The 7,561-nt window shown below is 42.9% G+C and overlaps 1 pseudogene; it reads right to left on the reverse strand.

Annotated features, from left to right (window-relative positions):
• Positions 1 to 496: 496 nt before the first annotated feature.
• On the reverse strand, positions 497 to 615 carry LOC120615695 (uncharacterized; annotated as a pseudogene).
• Positions 616 to 7,561: the final 6,946 nt, after the last annotated feature.

The following is a 7,561-nucleotide window of genomic DNA, read 5'->3' on the forward strand; positions in this document are numbered from 1 at the left end:
GAGCAGAACTTGCCGGATTGACCTTAGCACCAACTGAGGGGCGTGGGAGAGCATTCTGCAAATATTTAAGAGGTATTGGTGCCAGAGAACTCAATGTTTGAACCTGGAAGGAAGGGAAGGGAGGGAATACAGGCTATGTCTATCAAGGAAGCTTTCTCAAAGTCATCAGGGGACAGGCCTCCTCTTTCAGGGACCCCTGTCTATTTGGGCATCTCCCCATGGCACAGCATTTACGGGCTTACAGGTTGTAGCATACAGACCACATGGGCCAGAAAAATTAGGCCTAGATCACTTTTCTTATAGAGAAACTGGGCAGAAAGCATAAGGAAAGACAGGCAGTGAAAATAAGACGAATGGAATAGCCTTGTCCTTTCTTTTTTATTATTTTTCTTTCTTTCTTCTTTTTATTTATTTATTTTAGGTGAGGCAACCCTTGGTTGACCTCACAGATTTCAAGGACCTTGTCAACCTACAATCCCTTATTTTTCATTTTTTACGCTTATAGCACTTGGTCTTCCTAGGTGGTCTCCCATCCAAGTACTAACCAGGCCCAACTTTGCTTAGCTTCCGAGATCAGACAGGATTGGGCTTGTTCAGGGTGGCATGGCCTGAAACTGCCCTTTCTTTTTATGTCCTATTCTGATGGTTTTCTGAGGATCTGTGTTATTTGGTTTATTCCACCTTCCACTTGGCTTCTTCCCTGTACTAGTTTCTTTTATCAAACCAAAGCCTCTATAGCCTTCAGAGCCCAGAACAACCTTTACCTCTTTCCAGAAGCCCATCCCATGACACATACTGTGATTACATCCTCTTGCTCAAACATCTTGAAAAGCCACAATATACTTCAGCATACTAAAGGTTCTGAGATGTCGTATGGTAAAGAAAGATTTTGAACTTTGTTTATTCTAATATTTCATTAATATGTTTGATGATGAAATTCTACTTTAGAAAATATGTTACGTTCTGGTTTGAGGCTTTCTCACTTGGTGATTTGTGTATGTATGGCCGGCACTCTCAATTGCATCCTAAGTGCTTCAGCGGCAGACTACATGTCCTGCTTCCTTTGCAACTCCCACAGCACATATTAAACCCCAGGTGCTTAAATATTTGAGTTTAATTAAAAGGCAAGAGGAATACTGCGAGGTGATGGATGTGTTAACTTGATTGTGGGGATCATTTCATAATGTATATAGTATATACTCATTAAATTGTATACTTTAAATATATTACCATTTTATTTGTCAATTATATCTCGATAAAGCTGGAAAGAAGAAGGTAGCATTTACAGGTTCCAGGAATTCAGATCTGCATATTTTTGTGGGCCCATTTTCAGCCTATTGCAATGACCAAGGATTTTTCTTTCTTTTTTAGCTGGTCTTATGAGAAGCCATACAGTCATATAGTGAGAGCTGCAAGAGGAATTGGAGCACTGAAGCAATTATGGTTGGTGACATGGAATATGGCTCACCTGCTCATGCAGCTTACTCATGCCTTTTGGTCCTACTCAAGCTCAATCCCAGAAATCCCCTTCCATTTTAGGTGGAGTGTCGCTGGGAGTATCAGCTATATAACTCGGTAGGTCTGACAGAGCACAGCAAACAAAGCATAGTTCTGAATGTGTGGTCTCCGGGTGTCCCATGGTCAAGTTTTCTGTCTCTACCAGGGCCTAGTAACATGCTGAGAACTGTGCTCAGATGATTTATAAATATTTCCTGCAGGAAGCACAACCTGCTTCAGGAGCCCAAAGGCCTGCATTATGATTTTCCCACTGGGGCTCACCGGTATCTCTATCATGCCGCATCTTTTCCCAACACCAACATGACCAATGCCACAGGGTCTGCCAGATCATACGGCCTGAGTGTCAAGGCTTTTAGCACCATGGCCAGGACCTACTGCTACAGAGACCTCTCCTGCTCTGGATCCCTCTCAAGGCTGGCAGCCTTCCATGTCACCCAGTGTAAGGAGAGGGCAATATTTCTAGATGTGGAATGTGTTGCATCCAGAACCCAAAGAAGCCTAGGCGCTGTGCTTCCTTCTTTGTGGTAGGGATGTGAGATGTAGCAATTCCTCTTTTTCTCTGGGCACCTCTTAACTATTGAACCCTTAGAAACTTAAAATGGCTGATACCTGAATCTTCACAGGATTTAAAAGCCACCTCTGGGGTGCATTTCTCTTTCCAAAGCCACTAGCCTGTTTTTTCCAGGAAGCAGGAGGTTGCCGATGTAATGGATTAGTGTGATATTCTGTGGGCTGTCTAGGCAGTCAGATCTCTTTGGACTATGTTGTGACTATGTTAACATTGCCCCATGCCAGTAAATCTGTAAAGGAATATTGTTTTCTGCCTCATACAAATGCAAACTGTTTCTGATTCACTTTTTAAATTGTAATAGAAAGGAATGCATTTGCGAAATCAATGATCATGTGATCTGAGGCGTTGTTAATCTGCTCTAGCAATAAGATCACTGGACATAGCTGCAGTTGAGCCTGCTACATATTTAAGACTGAAATATTGTATAGTCTTCCAGGTTTTGTGTGTGTGTGTGTGTGGGTGTGTGTGTGTGTGTGTTTGGTTTCTGCTACGGCCAGACTAAGAAATTAAATGGGGATATTATAGGGACTATAGACGCAGCATCTTACAGGCTATTAGTAGTGACACTCATCCTGCCATCCCCCTAGGGAAATGGTACTTTTGCTGGGGATGGGGGAGGTTTTCAATTAGCCTTTTCTACTATGATACTTCTTATTGCATTAAGCCAGGGGTCCTGTGTGGGAGTTACTCCCACTGCTAAGTAAATTAATTCCAGTGATATCCTCAGGGACCGTGTGAGTAGAGTGTGTGGACCCAATGGGTGCTCTGTGAGTTCTACATCAGCCAGGACTATGTTTATTAACTGGTTCCAGAGGCCTTAGTTCCAACAGAGGAAGCATTATGATGCTTTGGGCCTCTGGATATCGATGTCAACTTAGACCCCGTGTTCAATTGTTCCGGAAAATTCCAGTTATTTATCTATCCCTGATATATAGTAACCTGAGCAAATGGCTGTAGTAGGCTTTGGGGAATTACATGGTATGTATTTGCCCTGTGTTGCAAGGTCTTTCCTTCTAGGAATCCAGTTGTCTGTCCAGTCAATGCTTCTGGTCAGATCTGGGAAGTGAGTAAGGAATTGTATTTTTTACTTGAGGTGGGTGTCTGCCTTCAGTCTCCTGCTCCTCTAATTCTGTCTTTTTTTTGGATTATAGATTATGATAATGCATGTCTCTATTTCTTTGGAACTCTATTATTCCCTTGGATATTAATAAGCCTAGTTTTGTTACTGCCTTTCTTATTATCAAATTTAACTGGGATCACTATAGTTTATTTGCTAAATTTGGCAGCGCTGGCCCCCACCAATCTTCTTGGTGTTGGTGGCCTAGGGGAAGAGTGGTGTTTGGGTCCCTCCTGGGGAACATAATGTCCTAGTGAGCCTTCTGGTCTCACATACTCTATTACTCCAGCACACCTACTTCCCTCAGCCCATCTTGCCTTCCTCTTCCATCTGCCAGAGCACTCCAATTCACTGAGTGGCCATGGCTTTTCCAGAGTTTTAGGAACCAGACCAGCAGCTGTTTGCCCCATATCCTGGGATCCTTCCTAGAGTGTTAAATTCATTAATCAGAGGAAGTGCCCTGAAGTCAATTAATATTTGTTTATCCAGTCTAACCTTCTCGCTACTTTGATCAAGTGCCTCTAAACTCAATCCCAGGAGTACTCCCCTAGTTTTGATAGTACTTGCAGACTAATTCTTGCACTTCTTCCAGAGTATAGTCTGGGGATGGGAGAGGTTTCCTCTATCAGGCACAGCATGTCTCCACTTGGGTAGTTATGGCATTAAACTCTAGTTATTGGCCTAGCAGCCAGGAGAGGGTATGAGGTCAGCTTCTAATGGGGGCACTTTTCACCTTGTTGGGGAGAGGGCTTCACAGCGACGTTCATCACTGAAGTGCTAGCTCTTACTAGGGAAGGGTGGGCCATCTCTGCAAGTCCAGAGGCTCTGGAGGAATGGGAAGTCTTCAGAATTGACGTCTTCCACTAGGAAGATCTTGTACCATAACTCAGGATCGCAGGTTTTGCTCACTAGGGCTCTCTCTTTTGTGTAAGAGACATGCATTTGCTGAGTATTTAAATGTTTCTGGAGCTCTATGACTTTAATGGTTAGACAGTGAGCCTGCCACTTAGCTGTATTTGTTCTGCCACTGCAAGAGATGATGGCCTCCCTCCCTATAACTCTCACATTTAGCCTTTAATTGTCAATGACTCTCAGTCTCTGTCCTTTTGCAGGGCATCTAGATAACTTATCAGTAATTAGCTAAATCTTTTGTTTTCATAGGCATTGTTATTCCCATATTTTAAAAATGCCACAGTATTCCTCTCCACTGGTACATTCCCCAGGGTACCACTGGTGAAATCTTTAGCAATTTGAGCCACCATCTTGTGTCAGCAACTCTCTGTGCCTCATCTACCAACAAGGATGGTGGTAGTGGTAGGGAGAATCGAATCCCAAATCTCACCTTTTTTTTTTTTTATCACTCCTAGGCCCACTCTGAGAAGGAGATGGCAAGACAGGATGAGAGAAAATGGATAGGGAGCTGTGGGAGGCTGGGAGAGCTGTCAGCCTGTTATATAGATAGGTCTCTCCCTGGTTGAAGGTGAGAGGAAAGGAAGGAAGGTTTGCAGTAAAAAGTTTTAAGAGGGTTTGGCAAAACCACAGGGACATGTTCAAGCCTTGTCAGAGGTGTCCCAGGTCTTCTAGGTGCAAGCCTGCTTAGAATCTCAGCCATGTTCTGTCACTGGCTGGGAACAGCCCGTGGGAAGTATGATCTCAGGTGAAAGTAGGGATGGAGTTTAGAGTGTGGTAGCTGGGCTTTTCAATTACTGTATGCTGCTATGGTGGGAGACATGAGAGGTGCATTTCCATGGTTCCCACGGAGACCATGTCTTTAAGATCCTTAGAATTTGTTCAGGTCAGAGGCTCTACTAGTACCTCTTTAATTCTTGTAAAGGTCCTAACAGAAGATGTTACACCCTTGATATGGTCTTAATCCTGAGCTCCCCCATGCTGTATTGGCAGCTTCCTATATTTGGCCTGTGCTGTAATTTTATTTGGTCTGGGTTATATTTTAATTTGAGAAATTTCACTAGGCAGAGTCTGAAATAAGAAGTTGTTTTATTTATGTTCTTTCTAAATTCTGAGTGCAAATTAATCAGTAATTTTCAAAGTTTGTCTCTTTTTTATAGGATCTTCTGATACACAAGGAAAGAAGTCAACCCATGTTTTCAACATTCTTCCCAAGTTAATTAGATACATTTTCATTAGATACATTTTTCTATCTTCCAAATTACTGTTACCGAGCAAAGGCTCACGGGTCTACGCACAAAGAAGCCAATACTACGGCACCAGCTTTTGAGAAAAGAAAGAGCTTTTATTTGGGAATTCAGCTGGCAAGGATACAGGAGGCAAGGCTCAAATCTGTATCCCCCATCCATGGTTGGGGCAGGTTTTAAGGGGTTCCAGCACCAGATCTTCTTGGACACTGGACCTTTCACTTCTGAGAGTGTTCATATGTTCTGGTTCCAGTGATGTTCCTGTCTTTTGGTTCTGTGAGGAAAGGAGCAGTTAAAGGTTCACAAGTATTTCTTGTAAATGTGGCAAACTTTGATTCTGAGTCTTGTTAGAAATAGGATCTGACCAGTTTGAGCTCGTTCTGTGATTACAGTACTGCAGGATGCAGTTTAACCAAATATTTCACCACTATACTACATGAGCTGCCATTTTTCTAGCCTTCAGCTACTGTTTAGTTTTAAAGCCCAATACCATATATTTAAGCTTTTGTTATAGCAGAACTCCATTTCTATGCCACTAGTATCAATTTTATGTAATTAAATTAATGCTTTAGTAATAGTACATAAGAAACAAGCAGAAAATCTCATACAATAATAGGCATTTGTTTAGTTATGCCTCACTGAGTTAGCTGATATACACTGGACACAGTTGGGACAGCCCTGCTTCACATTTCTTTCATCCATCTCATGGGAACTGCAGGTTAGCTTGGTAGGTTCTTTTCAAGGTGATGGCAGGAGCACAGGAGAACAAGTTCAATTTCATAAGTGCTTCTCGGCCTTTTGGGCTACTGTACTTGTTAACATTCCATTGATCAAAACAAGTAATATGGCTGTGGCCTAAACTGAGGGGTAAGAATGGGTACTCTGCTCATGGAGACAGAGACAAAAGGGAATAAATATTTCCCATTGATAATCACTTTGACCATTCTTATCATCTTTATTGTAAACTATGTTTTCGTTTTCCTGTTTATAGGTCAATTTGCTTTCAAAGATTTTTGAAGTAAAAGAAATTAAAATTTTCATGAGACCAGAAGGCTAATTTTTATAAATACTTGTGAGGCTACTTTCAACAACTTTTCAAGTCTCTATGAATAGTCTAAGGTTGTAGAGCAGGGGTTCCCAACCCCTGGGCCATGGACCAGTACTGGTCTGTGGCCTTAGGAACCAGGCCACACAGCAGGAGGTGAGCGGCGGGCGAGCCAGAGAAGCTTCATCTGTATTTGCAGCCATTCCCCAGCGCGAGCATCACTCCCTCAGCTCCACCTCAGATTATCAGGCATTAGATTCTCATAGGAGCACCAGTCTCTGGTGCCAAGAAGGTGGTAGACCTCTGTTGTAGAGAAAGAGATAACCTGCACATTGCATGCCCAGAGAAAAACAGGTTCCTTGTTGAAGTTCTACCCATATTCCCTTTGTACCTTAGGACTCCAGGGAAGCCCTCAAAAATTCTAGAACTCTTCCCAGACACTGACCCCAGGAGCAGATAGACAAGGGCTTCCTTTCTGGTATGCTACTGCTTTTTTGTTCAAGTTACTATTTGTTGACCACTGACTCTGTGTCAAGTGCTGTGTTAAGTGTTTCAAATGTACTATTTCATGCACTCATCATCACAATGCACTGAGGTTGGCATTATTATTACCCTTATCATAATCTCTCTGGATGCATAAGTGATCTGCCCCAGATCTCACAGCAAAGCAAAAGATTTGAACTTGGGCCTCTCTGATTCCAAGGTCAGTAATTTTATCTTTATGAACACTGCCTTTTGATTTGAATCCTGCCTCTATCTCCTCTTCCATCAGAACAGGGACATCTCTAGTGCCCCAGAGGCCCTTAAGATCCCAATGAAATAGAAACTGCTAACTGAAGAGAATTTGACTATAGACCACTATCAGTGGAGAAAATGGTGTTTGGTGGTATGTTTTGCTACAGCTTGTTGAGGACTGGTTGCTAAGCTTGCCAAGAGTCTACAGCCCATGACTCTGGTCTGTGCTGAGTAAGCGCCAGTGGCAATGGAAAGGAAGAGAGTCACTCCCCACCTGATGTGCCTTTCCTCTTTTCCTGACAGCAAAACTGCTTTAGGACACTGCGCTGTAGGGCGGGGCAGTGGGGTCACAGGAGGAGAGGTGGTGAAGGATTTTTTTTCCAGTGAACAAAAGGCCGAGGGACTCCTTTTTGAAAGTT

Source organism: Pteropus medius, unplaced genomic scaffold, assembly GCF_902729225.1.
Source record: "Pteropus medius unplaced genomic scaffold, Ma_sr-lr_union100, whole genome shotgun sequence".
NCBI classification, from domain to species: domain Eukaryota; kingdom Metazoa; phylum Chordata; class Mammalia; order Chiroptera; family Pteropodidae; genus Pteropus; species Pteropus medius.